The sequence below is a fragment of the Piliocolobus tephrosceles genome, chromosome 5, assembly GCF_002776525.5.
Source record: "Piliocolobus tephrosceles isolate RC106 chromosome 5, ASM277652v3, whole genome shotgun sequence".
NCBI classification, from domain to species: Eukaryota; Metazoa; Chordata; class Mammalia; order Primates; family Cercopithecidae; genus Piliocolobus; species Piliocolobus tephrosceles.
Genome location: NC_045438.1, coordinates 8,077,636 through 8,097,691, shown reverse-complemented (window position 1 = coordinate 8,097,691; position 20,056 = coordinate 8,077,636). Strand labels below are relative to the sequence as shown.

General features: G+C 38.4%; 1 protein-coding gene across 2 annotated transcripts in view; it reads right to left on the bottom strand.

The window, feature by feature from the left end:
* The window catches only part of HS3ST5 (heparan sulfate-glucosamine 3-sulfotransferase 5), a 285,487-nt gene that overhangs the window by 143,528 nt on the left and 121,903 nt on the right, over positions 1–20,056 (bottom strand). The window lies entirely within an intron of this gene.

The window sequence follows — 20,056 nt, the reverse complement described above, 5'->3', positions numbered from 1 at the left end:
TTTGTGTGTCCTCAAGATTTAGCTTCCACTTATAAATGAGAATATGTGATATTTGGTTTTATGCTTCTGTGTTAATTTGCTTGAGATAATGGCCTCCAGCTGTATCTATGTTGCTGCAAAGGACATTATTTCAAAAAAGTAGAAATGCCAGCTCCCTTAGATGAGAAAAAATCAGCACAAGAACTCCAGCAATTCAAAAAGTCAGAGTGTTTTGTTACCTCCAAAGGATCACACTGGCTCCCTCACAATGGATCCTAACGAGATTGAAATGTCTGAGTTGACGGACATGGAATTCAGAATCTGGATGGCAAGGAAGCTCAGGGAGATCCAAGAGAAAGTTGAAATCCAATCCAAGAAAGCCAGAAAAACGATTCAAGATTTGAAAGATAACATAGCCATATTAAGAAAGAAGCAAACTGAACTTTTGGAATTGAAAAGTTCACTAGAGGAATTTCAAAATACAGTTGGAAGCCTTAACAACAGACTAGACCAAGCAGAAGAAAGAATTTTAGAGCCTAAAGACTGATCCTTCAAATCAACCCAGTCAGACAAAAATAAAGAAAAAGGAATCTTTAAAAAATGAACAAAGCCTTCGAGATATATAGGTTTATATAAAGTGACCAAACCTATGACTCTGATATTCTGGAGAGAGAAGAGAGAGTAAGCAACTTGGAAAACATATTTGAGAATATAATCAACGAAAATGTCCCCAATTTTGCTAGAGAGGTTAACTTGGAAATACAAGAAACACAGAACCCCTGTGAAATACTATACAATTCGATTATTCCAAGTCATCAGAATTTCCAAGATCAACCCAAAGGAACAATCAGAGTTAATGAAGAAAAATAGGGAATAGGTTTAAGGTGCAATTAGCACCTTCTGTTCTACACATCGGCAAAGCTGACACAGAAAGTGATTCACCAGGTTGTATAAAGAAATCCTGAGAAAACTCTGTAAATTCACAAAATTCAGTCTACAATTAAACAAACTAAAGAAACAATTGTGCATAGTTGGAAGCATTCCATACTGGTTATAGACTTAACTTTGTAAATCCTGTGGTTATAAGTAGAAATGAGAGATTAATGGAAATATCTGCTACTTAGTACAAGTTTTTTTTTTTTTTTTTTTTTTTAAATAAATGTATTAGATAATCACAGGTTTTATGGCTAATTCTCATGATGACCAAACATCTGTTTATGACATACACACACACACCTCTCTCTGTTCCCGGGTGTAGCTACCTAGAGACTCAGTGCCCTCGAGTAGTGAATTGGCCCATAAAAGGTTATTTTTAGAATCACAAACATTTTACAAACTTAAAATATCACATATGATTTTCAAATAGATACCAAGGCACTTCCAAGACATAGGGTAACTGTCTAGAAGTAGAACTGAGGGAATAGTGGTAGGGGTAAAAATATGAGAGTCATAAAATATTGATGCCATTATTATGAAAGTGATAAAATAGAAACATAGAATGTTTATGTTTTAGCCAAATATAAAACTAGGGACGTTAAAATAGCATACCATACACCCAAATAAACAGGGTAAACAACAAGAAACTACAAATCTGACTGCAAAAGCAACTTAAGATTTTATGGTCATAAAGGATGCTGGCACAGGATAGTGTACTGGAACAAAATGAATACTCTGCTCTTTCTGGAATTAGGTCCCTGTTTGGTCAATGTGGCATTTTCCAGTGTGTGAATTTGTGGAATATTGTTCCCATGAAATGCTCCATTAAAAAAAAAAATTCTATGCTCAAATAAGTTTGAGAAACGTTGCAAAACTATTTCCCCTTTGGTATTTGGTAATGCACACGAGCACATAAGAGCTCTGAGAAGTCGTATAGTAAAAAAATGTTTATCTTATTTTACAACCAGAGTTAACTATTGTAAGGACAAATAAAAATTAAAAATAAGAGTCAGAAGTTCCTGTTGAGAATAAGGGAAGAGATACTTTTCTCCCCTCTTTTTTTTTTTTTTTTTAAAGAACATCTACTTTAGAAAACTTACCATTGTATTAATAAATATTTTCTTCTTTTTAAAAAAGTCTATAAACCTTTTGAGAGCGAGATAGACCTTTCATCAGCTTTATGTCTCAAAAATGTTTTTCTTAAGGACATGAGAGCCATCTTTTAGAAATGCAAACACCAAAAAAGATAACACTTGTATTTTCCAGTTTTGTGGCAAAGTAGCTTAACTTCAATGGGTACCTTGCTCCAATTTGCAAAGCTACCTCCTGTTGTAAAGATATGAGGTTTGGGCAGGGCACAGTGGCTCACGCCTGTGTTCCCAGCACTTTGGGAGGCTAAGTGGGGGTCAGTTCACCTGAGGTCAGGAGTTCGAGACCAGCCTGACCAACATGGTGAAACTCCATTTCTACTAAAACAAAATTAGTCGGGTGTGGTAGCACGTGCCTGTAATCCCAGCTACTTGGGAGGCTGAGGCAGGAGAATCCCTTGAACCCAGGAGGTGGAGGTTGTGGTGAGTTGGGATTGCACTATTGTATTCCAGCTTGGGCAACAAGAGCGAAAACTTCGTCTCAAAAAAACAAAAACAAAAACAAAAACAAAAAATGAGGTTTGTTTTTCCTCTGGTTAAAGACAATAAGCACATACAGATCACCCCATAGTGTCACACTATGTGGGACAGAAGGTGTTAGCAAGTCCTCTCACTTGAGAACTAGTTACTGTTTATCTTGAAAACATTTATATAATGGATTTGTAAATGTTCGGTTATACAAGGTGGTGAGATTCCTTTTTGTCTTTGCAATATCTTTGTGGATATCACAGTGAATTGCCTGTGACGTGCAACACATTTTGGTTTAATGCATATTGAATAATAAAAGTACTTTCTTGTTCTATACCTTTGTGGAGGGGATTTCTGGGTTGGGAAAAGATTTACTTTAAATTTTACTTTCCAAACACTACATGTTTGAGCTTCCCCAGCCCCCAACCTCCACACACATGCCTTTTTGCAAACACCAATTAAAGATGTGCACATTTTGAGAAAAAATGATTTATGGTATTCTATTTAAGGTTTTATAAGATAGTTTCAAATATTTTTAAGATTCCAATTATTTTAAGAATGAGAATTAAGAACCTTTGACTGAAAAAGAGACAAAATAACAAGTTTCTTTAAGCATGCAAGCAATCTTTCTCATTTGGGCTTCCTCATCTGCACCTCAGAGAATGCACAAAAAATGATTTATCAATTCTCTCAAGGATGCTCCACAACCAGTACTATTCTGTACATATCAGATATAACTTAATTTATTACATACAAGAGATGTTTTAAGGCAAGCGGGCTTAATTCTCTTGTGAAACTCCAGTTGAGAAGACTGGCTGATCATCAGCTCCTCTACGAATAGAGCAGTCTATAAACTGATGACAATTCTTCTGAACTTTGGACTCATACATGCAGTTGCTGACTTGACATTTCCACTTGGATGTCTAATAAAAATCCCAGCTTGATATGTCCAGTACTAAATTTGATCTTTCTCCATGAACCTGCTCCTCAAACTATCTCCTCTATTTCACTTGATGGCAACTCAATTCTTCTAGTTGTCAGGTATAAAAACCTTGGAGTCATCCTTGACCTCTCTTTTTCACCTATAGTAAAGAAATCTTGCAGGCTCTACCTCTAAATATGTCTAGAACTGACCCTCCTCATCTCCTCTGCTATCACTCAGGAGTGGGAAACCATCATCTCCTACTTGTTATTCCAATAGTCCCTTACTAGTCTCCCTGCTTTTACCATTCTTTTACCATTGGTCCCTCTCTTGTCCTGCCATCTTTAGAAGGACAGTCAAACTGTTCTTTTAATAGTTATCTCTCTGACCTCATCCAGGCACACTCTCTTTCTTGCTGTTCATATACACTAGCACCTTTCACCTTAGGGTCACTGCTCCCTCTGTAATAGTCCCCCTCATGGCTGCATTCCTCATGTTCTTCAAGTCTTTGCCTAAACGTCAGCTTCTCAATGAGGCTGTATTGGTCCGTTCTCATGCTGCTAATAAAGACATAACGTGAGACTGGGTAGTTTATAAAGGAAAGAGGTTTGACTCAAAGTTCAGCATGGCTGGGGAGACCTCAGGAAACTTACAATCATGGCAGAAGGGGAAGCAAACATGTCCTTTAAATGGTGGCAGCAAAAGGTGCTGAGCAAAAGGGAGAAAAGCCCCTTATAAAACCATCAGATCTGTGAGAAACCACTCACTATCACAGGAATAGCAGCATGGGGGGAGCTGCCCCCATGGTTCAATGACCTCCCACCGGGTCTCTCCCATGACACATGGGGATTATGGGAACTACAGTTCAAGGTGAGATTTGGGTGGGGACACAGCCAAACCACATCAGAGGCCATCTTGACCACCCTATTTAAAACTGCAACCTCTACAAAAAAGTTATTTTACAAAAGTCAAAAGGCCGAGCACTTTTGATCCTAGCACTTTGAGAGGTTGAGGAGCAGGGCTGCTTGAGACCAGGCGTTCGAAACTAGCCTGGGCAACACAGTCAAGACCTTGTCTCTATAAAACATTTAAAAAAATCCTGCCACCCCATTCTCCAATCCTTGGTCCTCCTGACCCCCCTTATCCTGCTGCTTTCCTCCTGTTTTACTTTTTTCTAATCTACTAATAAATTTTCCTGTTGTATTTATTGCTATTTTCTGATTATCTTCTGCCAACTCCCTAAAATATAAGTACCAAGATGGCAGGAATCTTTATATCTCAAGTGTCCAGAGAGTTCCTGTTACATGGAAATAGTCAATGAATATTTGAACAAATTAAACAAGTGGAGTTAGAAACTAGCAGCAGGTGAGACTAAGGTTTGATGCATGGAAAATTAAAACCCCAATAGGCTGGCTGTCAGGTTCATTTACAGGTAAATGAGCAAAGTCACAAAATCCTCTCTTAGGAAATCATGAGCCTAGAGCACGTTCCTACACAGTCTAGAATAGTTAGGGGAAGCCAGCCTGGAGGAAGAGTAATGAAGCAGACATTTGGTAGATTCGAAGAGCTCTATTGTTATATAAATAATTTAGAAGGAAAGAAAAAAATTTGAGGGCTATACTTTTTATTTCAAAATAAATGTGAGAGTAATATGCTCACTGAAATTTGATTAACTCTCCTCAAATGAAAACTGAAGTCATAATTCCCTTCTGACAAAATGGTGTTGCAAATAATTTAAATTTTGAACATTATCTTCTAGGCTTTCAGGCGATAAGTTCAAAAATTTTAACCAAAAACAGAATAGTTGAGGAATGGCCAACTCTCATGTTTTGTAATCAGACCTGGTGGTTAGTTAACTACAAAAGTGGCTAAGGTGGGAAATTGACAATTAATACTTTGTACATTTGTACATTTGACTTTAACTTAAAACATGTAGGGGCCAAGGGAAAACTCGCTTCTCCCTCTGAAGGCTTGCTGAACTCACAAAAGATAGATTAACTATGAAACTGCCTTTGTAGTTTTAAAAATTGTAACAGTGACAGAAACCTAACCTAATAGACTCCATCTGGCTTCTAACTTCACAAGCTAACTGCCTTGGTTAGCTTTAACACAAAGATGGTAACAGTTCCTTCCGGAAATTAACTCCCTCCTTGCTTGGAGACTGAACCGCCTTTGTAAGACTAATGAAAGACCACAAGGTTAGGATTATGTGGGAACCCTGAATTCTACCTAGATGTAGGCATAATTAAATGATAATGGTCATTTTCAGGAGGTCACAAGATTTGTAACTTCCCCAGTTGCTCCTATGGATAACATCATTATTGTCAAATAGTGTCTAAGATTGGTCTTTGAGATATTTTTCAGACTTCTACATTCTGGTGACAGTCTGAATGCATAGCAAGGAACTAAGTCATACCAAGGAACTAAGTCAACTGGTCCTGTGACTACTCCCCCTCCCCTGAAACTGATTCAGCACACAAAGACAATTTGAACACTCCTCTGATTTAAACCCCAACCATCAACTGCTCCCATTCCCTAGCTCCTCTTTGCCAAATCATCCTTACAAATCCTAGCCTCTGAGCTACTGGGGAGGCAGATTTGAGATGTCTCCTGTCCTGCATGGCTGGCTTAGCAATAATTAAATGTTTTCTCTACCGCAACACCACTGTCTTAGTGTGATTGGATTTTCTGTGCAGTAGGCAAGAAGAACCCATTGGACAGTTACAATTAAAGATAAAGCATACAAATTTATTAATGTGTACATAGGGAGAACCACTGAGTGATTCCCCACCCTCCAACAGGCTTTGGAAGCTTGTATACCATCCTGGCAAAATAGGTTATGGTTGTGCAGAGAAGAGGAATTCTGTGGAGGGAGCTACCAGGGAGAATGAATGGATCAGGGAACAGAGATTAGCTTGTATGTTATCCTGTGAAAGCTTTGCTCAGGTGTGGTTACGTTCTTGGTATTACAGGGAAGGGAAAAATAACAATTATTCCTTTTGGTGGGTCTGGATCTGAGGCAGAAAAGGGCTTTGGGAGAGACAGCAGTGGAGTAGAAGGTCAGAATGACCTTGAGGCTTCTTCAGTTCAGCATGTCAAAATGCCACATTTTGACGTATCAGTTTCCGGGTCCCAACATACATATGAATCATCTTTTAAAGGAAAATCAAGACCTTTTCTTTGAATGTAGGACTGGTGATTGGTACTCTTTATTTTCTTCCTTGCTAAGTCACAACCCATATTTCACCGTCTACACATTCCAGTTTCATATCTTCAAAATAATACTACAAACACCCTGAAGAATTTTTAGGGTTGATTCATTTTTTAAAATCTGAAACTTCTGTACTGTAATTCATATTTACCTTCTTTCTTAAAAGCTCTAAGTATGTTTTAAAGTATTTTTGGGGTAATTTTATACTATAAGATTTACTTTTATGGTATAAAACACATACTTTATTTTTAAACTTTCTAGAATTATTTTTTCTTTAATATTTGAGTTATCTTGTCTACTTTGATAGAATTTTTTTGCAACTTACCTTTATTGAGTTTTTCCAAAGAATTTACTTAATTTTCACAGAAACTACTCTTTCGTTTTGTACTTAGATTTCTAAAACCTGTTAAACATTTATCTAAAATATACAACTATACCGAGAATACTATTGGCACAAATAGTTTGGGAACAAATTCTACCAGCTCTTGGATAAGTACGCAACATGTCTGGTAAAAACATGAATGCATGGTAATCAAAGGGCTATCATACTGGCCATGCACACTCCATATGCCTTGAACCATGCTCAGGGCCTTTTCTTGAGAGCATGGTGAATACTGCTGTTTGTTTTTTCCAAACAACACCCAATTCTACAGTTTTCTAACACAAACTGGGTTTCCCACCATTTAATTCAATTTTGATACTAACTACTTAGAATTAGTGCAGACCCCACACGTTAAGGGCTCAGTTCCTCAAGGATGCCCCACTTCAGATGCAGTTTCAAGTCCTGGGTCCTCTGGCTACCTGAATTTCTGTCTGACTTGGTTACAAATTTAGGGGTTCCAATAACCAGCCTATTAGGTATAATTATTTGCTGGAATGACTCATAGAACTCAGGAAAACACTACACTGTACTTACAAGAACCAGCCTATTATTAGGAAGCAACTCAGGAAAAGTCAAATGGAAGAGAGGCATAGGGCAAGGTATGGGGAGTTAGGGAGTACAGAGCTTCCATCTCCTCTTCAGGCACTTTACTCTCCCAATATATCAACATGTCCACCATTCTGGAAGGACTCTTAGCCTTGATGTCTCAAAGTTTTTAAGTGAAGTTACATTTCATAGGCATGACTGATGAGATCATTGGTCACTGATGATTTATCTCAATCACCAGCCCTTCTCCCCTCCCTGGACATCAATTGGTGGGGCTGAAAGTGTTAACCCTCTAAGTTGGTAGTCCTCAACCTTTTTGGCACCAGGGACCTGTTTTGTGAAAGGGACCAATTTTTTCATGGACTTGGGGTAGTGGTGAGGGATGGTTTTGGGATGAAACTGTTCTACTTCAGATCCTCAGGCATTAGATTCTCATATGGAACAGGCAACCTAGATCCCTCACATGTGCAGTTCACAATAGGGTTCATGCTCCTATAAGAATCAAATGACGCCACTGATCTGACAAGAGGCGGAGCTCAGGAGATAATGCTCACTTTCCTACCCCAAACGCCCAACCCTACCATTCACTTCCTGCTGTGTGGCCTGGTTCCTAACAGGCCATGGACCGGTACCAGGGGGTTGGGGACTCCCGCTCTAATTCCTGTGTTTATCTCTGGCTTCTCTATTTCTATTCCATTTTTCTAGACCTTCCCACCCCCTCTTCACTCTTGAGTCACCTAATTAACAGACAAAAAGACACTCCTATCACTCAGGAAATTCAAACTGTTTTTAGGAGCTTCATTGGGGGAGGAGGAAGGACAAAGACCAAATGTACTTTTTATTGTACTACACAAATTGTTATGGTATTGCAGTGAACACATTTATTTATTTGCTTCCCCCCTGGACTGTAAACTCCTTGAGGGCAGTTTTTGTATCGGTTTTTCTTTTTTCCTCCTGATGCACAAAACAGATAGATACTCACGTTTTTAAAATAAATGAGAAACTGAATGAAACTAGCAAATTGCATTTTATTCATCTATAACATTGCTCAGTAACAAAATATGGTATAACTAGACATTTCAGCAGAAATAAAACTATCATAAACTGTAATCATTCACGTGAAAAAATTCTTATTAACTCAGTTTTGGGATGCAGAAACCAGGTATCTGGCCCCAGATTGGCCACTTACTTGCTACATATGCTTGAGCAAGTCACATAACACTGTAAGCCTGAATGTTCTCAACTGTAAACATGCAGGAAAAATAATACTCTCTTTTAGCTCACAGCAATACTGTGAGGATTGAATAAGAAAACATACTAAAGTGATCATACCTTTAAAACATTATAGTCGAATAGGAAAAATTAAAATGTTACTAAACATACCATATTTATAAACATAGAATGGCTTCCGAACAGCAGAATGAAAGGAATAGAGAAAAATATTTGCTGTAAGTTTTATTTAACCCTGAAAGAGGCCAAAAAGCTTGGAGTTGCATACATAGCTTAACCTGACCTTCTAACTCATCAAGTTTGAGAAGGTTGTGGCAGGGAACAGAAGGGACATTGTGGAGTACATTAAAAATTGCCCCATCTTCAGTCTGCTTGAGTCTGATGCTGCAATCAATGAGAAATTTTCATGTATTAAGGCTAGAGGATACAGTATATCATATTCAACTGTTTCCAATAAGGTTATTTATTGCTATTCAATTCACATTCCCCTTAGGTTTTGGCAAGATTCTAGAATTTATTCTCCTACATGGTAGCCAGCCAAGTAAATCACATTGCATACGTCCATTGTCACACATTTTTCTTACCCACCATCAGTGGCTTTATGTCTTTGTCCCTCAGAGTAACTTAAAATTTAGCTGTATAAGCTGCCCTTTTGTAATTCTGCGATTTAGTATTATTGTTTCCTTCCAAATATTTTCTTAATAAAAAATGTTGAAAAGAAAAGGAGTGCAAGCAGGTGGTTTTCAACAATAAAACCAGTGACAAGGTGATAAATATTACAGACAAAACATTTTTCATTGTAGGCAAAAAATACCAGTTGATATTGAAAAATAAAAACAATACTATCTCTGCTACAGGGTTTCACAGCACTTCATTAGAAATAGAGAAGCATAAAAAGCAGCATTAGAGCAGCTTAGTGGATTCCCCTAAGGATAGTCATGGTGAAGATGGCTCATTCCTACTGTTTTATGCCAAGCATTCTCAGCGAGAAGTCCAAACTTAGATTGTGCTGCTCTATAACTCAGTGTCTCTCTCTCACTCTCTCTCTCTTTTAACTGACTTTGGTTGGACAAAAGACTCCCCTGCCCCCACCACCCATTTGTCTTTCATACCTTTCCAATGGAAAAAAAAAAACTTGGTGATACATAATACCTTACTATATTATGCTGTTGCTGTATTATATTGTATTATCTATAGTACTACTATACTGTTAACATACCTTACAATTATGCAATATAATTATATTATTCTATGCCATATGTCTTATACTGTCCTGTACTATACTACTCTGTATTGTACTACGCTGTGTAATTCTGAGGGAAGTTTGTGCATGTATCTACTCTAGTGATGGAAGTATGAGGGATCCCTCTTGGAACTACAATATATCCCATGTTTTACTACAGTATAATTACTCTAAGTCAGGCCAAAAATATCACTCACAAAAGTAGGGATCACTAAATACTTGAGGGTTAACCAAATAGGTCATAATAACCTAAGTAGATAATGATGAATTAAAACTAGAAATAGTAGCAATTAAAAACCCTAACCAACTGAAAACTTCATCATTGAGACATGGATCATGTGCTCCTTCTAAAAACTGGGGACACTCCAATGTTGTGTATGGATGTGTGGGGGCTTCTGAGTGTTGATGGCCCATTCTTAAGCACGTTCTTGATAAATGCTGACAATAATCAATTTTACGAGGGCCTAATTTTTAAAAACATCACAACTCACTATTTGTAATTCACCCCTAACAGGCTTTCAACATACGCACTGCCCATATTTGGGGTTGGAGAACTCTTCTTTGTGGGCACTGGTCATTCATCCAGACAATTATTGTCCCTTGACCCTGAGTACTAAATGCTAATGGTATCATTTAATCTTTGTGACCACCAATAAGATCAAGGCCAAATGCTTCCTAGCTGGGGGAGAACAGTACAAAGAATCATATTGCTTATGAGAACTTAAGAGAGGATCATTGTAGGGGCGAGTGTGCAACCCACCAGGAGACCCCATGCTTTCAAATTGCTGTGTTGACTCTGAATCTGACCAGTCCATACACTAATAAAAGCTATAGATACGTTTCTTAGCACTGCATTGTAGGAAAGAAACAATTTTGTCTCCTTTACTTACTCAGTGACCCTGGATGAGGCTTTTGACGTCTCTAAGCTTTAGCGCTCTCAATTTTGAGAAGGAGATAATAATGCCTGCTTTAATGTCTTTATACAATTTTATGCAAGGTGTTTTCTTCATTGTAAATCATGATGCAGCTATTTTAAAGTTTAGGGATTGTCTTGGATCATGTGTTCATTCCCAAATATAGTGCTTACAGGGCTATACTATAAGGTCACTAAATAGTACTGGACAATGAATGCAATGAATTTAGCCAAAGCCAAACACGGAGGATAGGAATTAAATCCACAAGGCATCATAGCAATTGCTGGTATGTAAACAACAGACTTTAGTTCAGTTAAATTGGAATTATGAGGTGTGGGGCTGTTGGAATCTGGGCTGTACAGGTTTTCAGAATCACTTAATCATTGCCAAACTAAAATGGGTATGATGTTCTTTTTTACATTTTGCATTGTCAGTGAGACTGTACATTCTCTACAGTCAATTCAATGCAATTAAGCAAAGTTTCATTAAGCATATGCTAAATTTTGGCACTGTTTTTGTATTACTAATTATATATTTTAAATTTTTTTTAAATGTGCATTTTGAGTTCCTTTATTATTACTGAAAATGAAACTTGTTTATTTTTTATACCTTCTTTTTTTTTAACAGTGTTTCCATGCATAATTTTCAAGATTATTTTCCTCTGACCCAATTTTCTCTTTTTTTAAAAAGTTTCTTCTTCCTACATTTTTACTTCCTGTATTCTTTCAGCTTTTCTATTGTGTATTGTTGATCTTTTCACCAACTCATTAAGCAGTGTTAGAACAAATGATTTGGTATTCAAATTCTAGATGCTTATTTTGATAAAAAGAAAGCCATTAAGCAGAAGCTGAAAATTACTTGTAACTGTTCCAATTTTTATTTTGCTATCCCTCATAGTAGAAACTGGCATGCAATTATTAATTTAAGTTGGTTAGAAATAAATAGCCCATATCAGTTAAAGAATACAACCTCAAATATCTTGAGTGAATGACTGGAAGTCAGAAGGGGGAAAAAAGAAATGGGAGAAGGGGGAGAGGGAAGAAAGGGAGTGAAAATACAAGCAAACACATATGAATGCTTGTGTATGTTGGTGGACAGTAGCAAAAACTTCAAGTTTGTTCTCCTTTCAGGGTAATGTAGAAAGAGAAAATTCTCAGGCAATAGCATAAGGTGAACTTTCAATGTATCTTGGGCTTCTAAAAAAAATCTATGAAACTTATTACTCAAATAGAATTTTGACACCATACCAGGTTGTTCATAGCCTTTGATTTTTCTGTCAAAGGCCAAAGTAACAAAATTGATATGTCATCCAAGGCAAAAAACATAAATACTCTATTGTGAATCAACCAGATGAAATCAAATGGAAATGTTGTAAAAACACTTAGACAAAATATTCATTACTAGTAGTAATTACAATCTGAAATTAGGAAATAAAAATTCCATATGAGCAGTAGTGATTTTGTAGCTCCATTCATCTGTGTGCCCCTCTAGGTATATTCTACATTTTCATTGCATAATTTGAAAGCAAAAGCCTCTTGTAGACTTGGACCTCAATTGTACGAACAAAAAATGCATTAAAAAATCTGTGATCACAATTGATGTCTTAAGGGATTTTAGCTTATTTTAGCTATTGTAGCAGCTGCCTTGGTTTCTGAAAAAAAATGGACAAGAAAACTATTAGCAATTCTCCAGCTTAAGCAGCAGCAATGTGAATATCGACTAATATGAACTGGATTAGCAGGGGCTTCATTCAATGGCTTACTATGAACGCGAAACTGATATTTCGTTACAATTTCAGGAGACAAATGGACCATAAGAGCATTATAGTCCATAAGAGCATGTACTACACCCAGTTAAGGTCCGGGCCACTTCTGTGTCATTCAGATCTAGGTTTAGAAGGTACCAAGGACAAGGCACTCTGTTCCCTCAGACCAACTGCATTTAGATATAGCTCGCTCAGCTTTTGCAATGAGCAGTGATTGGCCTTTACCCAATTCAGGGACAACTGCTACTTGCCAGGTATCTTGGTCATAGTTCTAAAATTTCTACGTAAATGAGACAAGATTTATATACCATTCCACACTTTCCTCCCTGTTCTATCCTATGTCTAAATTCCATATTCTCCAAGTCAGCCTTCAAATATTGAAGACAGTTTTCAGTCCCCCACTATACTATATCTTACCTCCTCCAGGTTAAAGGTTCCCATTCCTTCAGGGTACTCCTCAACCCTTTTATAATCCTAGGTATGGTACTCTGAACACATTTTATTTCTGCTTCAGTAAAGTATAGCTTTCAAAATCTAATGTACCATTTTAGGCATGGCTGCAGGTGTGACCAACCTAGAATAAGACAGGTTGTCATGCTGGACACATTCTTATTACAAATATAATCTGACATCATATGAGCTTTAAGGCAATTACATCAAATCTCTAACTCATATTGAGTTAATTATTAAATGAATGTCCAGAATCTTTCATATATGTTTTTCTTTCCAAGTTCCTCCCAATTTACTTTTTAAAATTTTAATTGGAGAATGGGACTTTACATTTATTTCCATTTCATCTTATTTCCTCAGATTTAGCCCAGTTTTGTAGACAATACAGATCTTTCTGAGTCTTGATCCTAACTTCCATTGTGTGAGTTATTCCTCAGTTTCATGACATCTATAAGTTTTATTTCCAGAGACCCACTAGTTCCTATGACTCATTTGAAAAGCCATTTCACAATAATAAAATTAAAGATAAAATTATACAAACATTTTATATGATGGCTATATAAATGATTTTTCTTCTTAGTAACTTCAGGAATATTTTTATCAGACTCATGAATATATTTCCTAAAATTATGCCATATTCTATTAATATAAAGACTCCATTTACTAAGACAAACATTTAACTTTATATATGTCAGGGAAAAATGTGTTAAAACCAGCTTTCATTAATATATTCCTGAATTACACAGAAGGACCAGAAAATTGTTTCCATTTGTGATACCGTAGTGGTACAGAAAATACTTGGCATAACAGACTAAGCAAGAAGAATCAAATAGAATTCAAAATAGACTGAATACTCAGAAGCTTTGGAATTATTGAAAGATCATGTAAGGTAATTGCTAATGGCTAAAACATCACGAATGGGAAAAATATCCTCAAGTAACATAACATGTGCACATGTTATGTGCCCCACATTGTTCTGCAACTGGGTGGGAAATATGATAGAAAGATATAATGTCACACTTTGGAATGATTTTGTGAGAACTGGCAACCAGAGTCCAATATTTCAAGTATGACTGTGGGCGTGGTCTATAATGGCCTCTCCCGGATCCCCGGTTAAAGGGGTTTGTGTTAATGGAGTCCCTGCTTGCTAACAGATAATGCTGTTCACTTATCACCAGGCTCCTTAGTAGACACTGACTGGGCGTTAATAGGATCATTATCACCACAGGGAGTCTCCTCTCTAGGATACACAGAGCTTCCTTCAATTCGGGCAGGCTGGCCTTCTGCAAAGTTGTAGTCATAGTGATGATGGATATTCCAAATTCCTAATACATTTTCTCTATGGAGAGCTTCTGCGGTTCAGTTGGGAGATGCATGGATACATGGAGATGTTGATGTTTCATTGCTCTTTTCTCTCTAGCTGCCCCAGAGTAATGAGCACCCCCCCAGTTTATCACTTCTCCTTTTGAACCCTAACACCATGATGCCAACATTCATATTCAATAGATACTGGTGGAGAAAACAAAACATCAGTTGCAGTTTACTATTCCCTGCTAAAAAAAAAACACTAATTAGACCATAAATGCTTTTATATATTTAGATACTTCCCAGTATTATTTAGTATTTTAATAGTCCTCTTTTTAACTTAGACATATTTACTGTTGCAACTCCATCAAAGAAAGCTCTCTCCATTTCATCTCTTGAAAAAATTTAAAGCAGTTAGCTCTAAATATATTGCCTGTGTTTACAACACTCTTAACCTGCCTGTTGCAGTAGGTTAGTAAGAGCCTTCATTCCAGTTAGTAGGTTCTTTTGAAATGGGATAACTCCCTTGACCCCTTTGAGGGACTCGAGAAAGGGATGGTTTGTGTGCTCAGCCTGTAGCTCTCAATCCCTCATGGGAGGAGGAGAATGCAGGTAAGTGGATGCTGGGGCTGGGTCGAGTGCTTCTGTGTGCTGACAGCATTTTTAGCTTTGCTGTCTGCAAATGGCTTAAGTGTTTAACAACTTAATGTGACAGCCCTCTGTATCCCGAGCTCTCGTTCAGCATACAGGAAGAATCAGGTCACATGAACAAATTGAAGGTAGTAAATGCAGACGATTTCATTGCCCATGAAAGTGGCTCTCAGTGGGATGAGGAGCTAGAAAGGGGATGGAGTGGGAAGTGTCCTTCCCCTGGAGTTCGGCCATCCCTGGTTGAATTCTTCTTCAAAGTTCTGCCATCAAGCCGTCCTTCTGAAATCAAACTGTTTCTTCTCTCTGACATCCGGCTGCTTCTTGTCTTGTCTTGTCTTCTCTTCTCTTCCTCTTTGCTGCTCTGCTGCCAGTAGAGCCTGGGGTTTTTATGGGTACAGGATGGCGGGGTGGGGGTGGGCAGGGCAGGCAAGGCTGGTTTTGCAACATTTGTGCAGGAAAACAGGAATGCATGTTCTCACTTTGGGCCATGGGTCCAGACTTGAGGGTGGGCTTCACCAGGGACTCTGCCCTTCTCCGTCTAGTATTTCCCTGCCTCCTGTCTTGTTATCACTTTTAACCTTTCTCCCAGGTACAGCATTGTCTTCTATTTTTCTGATTAGGGCATTCTCTGCAGCTTCCTCCCTTTTCTTTGTAACATTCCAATTTAAGATATTTCCTTCTGTATGCCTGTCCCCAGGTATCTCAAGATAAGATACAATCCCAGTTTTATCATACCCATCCATAGTCTCCTAGAGAACAGGGTAAAACATGTGCAGGGATATCTTGCTGCAAAGGAGAGCCATGAAAAACTCCTAACTTGGTATTCAAAATCTTTCACAATTTTATCTCTACAATCCCCAGTCCATCTTTGATCCCCACTCAGACTCAGTTCATATGTGGTGAACTCTAGCAAATAAAATTGCTTACTAATCTTCCTGCATGTTCTTAACTCTCTCTTTACCTATAAATTGCATCTTAAATTCTTCCTCAAGGACTACAATGCTCTTCATTTTACTTATTCTGTTTTTCTTTCCTAGAGAAGTTCTCCCTTTGCCTGTTTTTAAGCCTGCATTCACTCTGTTTTCTCTCCCAGGAAATGTCTCTTATCTTACCTTGGGTATCTAACTGCCTCTTTATGAAACTTTATTTCGCCAACTGAAGTAAAGCTTTCTTTCTCAGAACATCCAAAGATAATCATCGGCATCTTCCCTACAGCATTTATCACTTTTTAAATTTTTAATTTGAAATAAATGTAGACTTACTAACAAGTTGCAGAGCTCCTGTTGTACCTTTTAACCAGCTTCTCCCAATGTTAATATCTCGCATAACTTTTAACTAAACATTAGAGTTTATTTGAATTTCCCCAGTTTTTCCAGTAATGTACTTTTTTTCTTCTAGGAGGCAATTCAGGATCCCACATTGCGTTTAATTGTCGCATCTCCCTAGTCTCCTTCAAACTGGATCAGTTCCCCAGCCTCTTCTGCTCTTTCATGACCTTGACAACTTTTTAACTTATAATAGCCTTACATTTGGACACGTCTATTTCCTTACTCTGTTGTAAGTTTCCTGTAAGATTTGTCACTGAGACACGTTTTTAATTCCCAATGTGTCCAGCACATGATAGGAGCTCATAATTACTCCTTAACTACATGTCAGAAACAATTAGAAAGGACAGTAACAAAATCTACATAATTAAATACTGAGTTGTATGCCACACAGAATTTAAGCTATTACAAAAGGTAGAGAGCAGGACTGAGAAATGGTAAAATAGACAACTCTCTTTTCAGACACTATTTCTGAGCCCAATTTCTCTAGGCCCCAGAACAAGAATTGCTGATGCTTCCAACTCTTAAGCTAATCATGGGACATGGAAACTTGGTGGCCAGTAGAAAGGTCAGACACAGCCTCAGTCCCAGCATTTAGCATGACTTGCCGTTGGACCTCACTATCAATAGACCTCATGTATCCTGTGACAGGGATGGGTCCTGGACACTTGCACAGACTACTGAGCTAGATTAATTACTCCCCATTATTTCTAAACCTTTGTTTCTGTCCTGTAGCTTTCTGATAAAAACTCAGGGCCAGGTGTGGTGGCTGATACCTGTAATCCCAGCACTTTGGGAGGCCGAGGTGGGTGGATCAGGAAGTCAGGAGATAGAGACCATCCTGGCTAACTATTGGGGAAACCCACTCCCAATATTCAACATGGGTTCTTTTCTATTTCCCTAAGCATCGGCTGGTCTGAGAAATAAAGGGAAAGAGTACAAAAGAGAGAAATTTTAAAGCTGGGTGTCTGGGGGAGACATCACACGCTGGCAGGTTCTGTGTTGTCTTTGAGCCGTAAAACCAGCAAGTTTTTATCAGCGATTTTCAAAAGGGGAGGGAGTGTACGAATAGGGTGTGAGTCACAGAGATCACATGCTTCACAAGGTAATAAAATATCACAAAGCAAATGGAGGCAGGGCGAGATCACAAGACCACAGGATGGGGCAAAATTAAAATTGCTAATGAAGTTTCTGGCACTCATTGTCATTGATAACATCTTATCAGGAGACAGGGCTTGAGAGCAGACAACTGGTCTGACCAAAATTTATTAGGCGGGAATTTCCTCGTCCTAATAAGCCTGGGAGCACTACGGGAGACTGGGGCTTATTTCATCCCTTTGTCTTCAACCGTAAAAGACAGCTGCCCCTAAAGTGGCCATTTTAGAGGCCTCCCCTCAGGGACGCATTCTCTTTCTCAGGGATGTTTCTTGCTGAGAAAAAGAATTCAGTGATAGTTGTCCTATTTGCTTTTGAAAGAAGAGAAATATGGCTCTGTTCCACCCAGCTCACAGGCAGTCAGAGTTTAAGGTTATCTCCCTTGTTCCCTGAACATTGCTCTCATCCTGTTCTTTTTACAAGGCGCCCAGATTTCATATTGTTCAAACACACACACTCTACAAACAATCTGAGCAGTTAATGCAATCATCACAGGGTCCTGAGGTGACATATATCCTCCTCAGCTTATGAAGATGATGGGATTAAGAGATTAAAGTAAAGACAGGCATAGGAAATCACAAGAGTATTGAGTGGGGAAATGATAAGTGTCCATGAAATCTTCAAAATTTATGTTCAGAGATTGCAGTAAAGGCAGGTGTAAGAAATTATAAAAGTATTAATTTGGGGAACTAATAAATGTCCATGAACTCTTCACAATTTACATTCTTTTGCCATGGCTTCAGCCGGTCCCTCCATTTGGGGTCCCTGACTTCCCGAAACAGCTAACGCGGTGAAACCCTGTCTGCACTAAAAAATACAAAAAAATTAGCTGGGCCTGGTGGTGGGCCCCTGTGGTCCCAGCTACTAGGGAGGCTGAGTCAGGAGAATGGTGTGAACCCAGGAGACGGAGCTTGCAATGAGCTGAGATCATGCCACTGCACTCCAGCCTGGGCAACAGAGCGAGACTCCATCTAAAACAAAACAAAACAAAATAAAACAAAACTCAGGACAGAGAAATCCAGTCTTCTTGCATGGGACCCTGAACCCTGGCTGGTTCCATTTCTGGTTCTCCCTACAAGTGATTGATGAATGTGTCATGATGCCTTAAACCAGGATGTCAACACTCACCTACCCTTTTATATCCCCCTGCTGCCTGGATTTCCCCATGGGTATGACCCTTCTGCCCCTATTGAGTTCCACCCCTCCACTAGGAAGCCAGGAGAATCCTCAGCTGACAGTTCCAAGCCTTTTGCCTTTTGTATGTTGTCATACCCACTGGTAGTCCTCCTGGCCATCAAGGCTTCCTCTCATTTCCCACAGGCCCCTGCTGCTATATACCAGCAGACTCAGTGGTATATTCAGAATAGATTCCATTCCCCCTATGCCACAGCTATCTAGTTATTTCACACTGTTATTAACCTCAAATCCCTATGATATCTGCATAAGCCTATACCTCCTCACTACTGTTGCACAGACTGCATCTGTACTTTTCCCCTACTGTTGAATCTCCACAGTAGCTGTGGCCTGCTGAAGAGTTCACCTATCTTCCAGGGCTACAGAAGCTTTGTTTCATTTTGGTGGGATCTAATTTCTGACATCTGAAGGAGTGGACTCTTTAATTTCAGTTCCGTACTGCATCATATTCTGATCTTTCACAAAGATTCAGAAATACCATCTGACAGGATCAAGGACAATGAACTGGTATCTGTTGGGTTTTAACTGCAGCTCTGCTGCATAATTTTTCATTTTCTTTGGAAGACCTTACCACAAAGAGGAAACATGCCTAGTAGGGTCCTAGAGAGGTGTTTTGACATTAGGTTTAATAAAGCATGAAGAACTCATTAATAAATAATGTTCTGCTAGGTTAACAAATAAAGCTGAATGCACTGGCTAGACCCTGGAGTAAATCAAATCATTCAGGCAGCCTGCGACTTGTTAACTTGCAGCAGTGTCTTCTCAGCAGTCTGGCAAAGCCCAATGCAACAATGCACAAATAAAACTAGCATATCATAAATGCATGCACCTTCAGTTATGAAACAAGCTGTTAATTTTTTTTTATACTCTGTTGTCCCAAAACAGTAAACAAAGCTTCACTGATGCCAATCAGGAGGCACTCTAGTGATACTTTTAATCTTTGCTAAAAGAACAATTCTACTCATCAACATGTTTACACTCCAGTAGGCACACATATAAACACACATAGCCTTGCATTGCACATTCATTGCTTTACTATCTACAGGAAGTTAAAAAAAGTGAACTAGAGAATGAGCTAATGTGTGCAGGCATGCTAGTTTATTCCATCAAAATGGTTTCTGATGAACTTCTTATTCTGACTCAGAAAACCTTCAGGAAAAAACCTCAGAGATAGAGAACAGAAACATCCTCCAAAAAAAAAAAAAAAAAAAAAAAAAAAAAAAAAAAAAAAA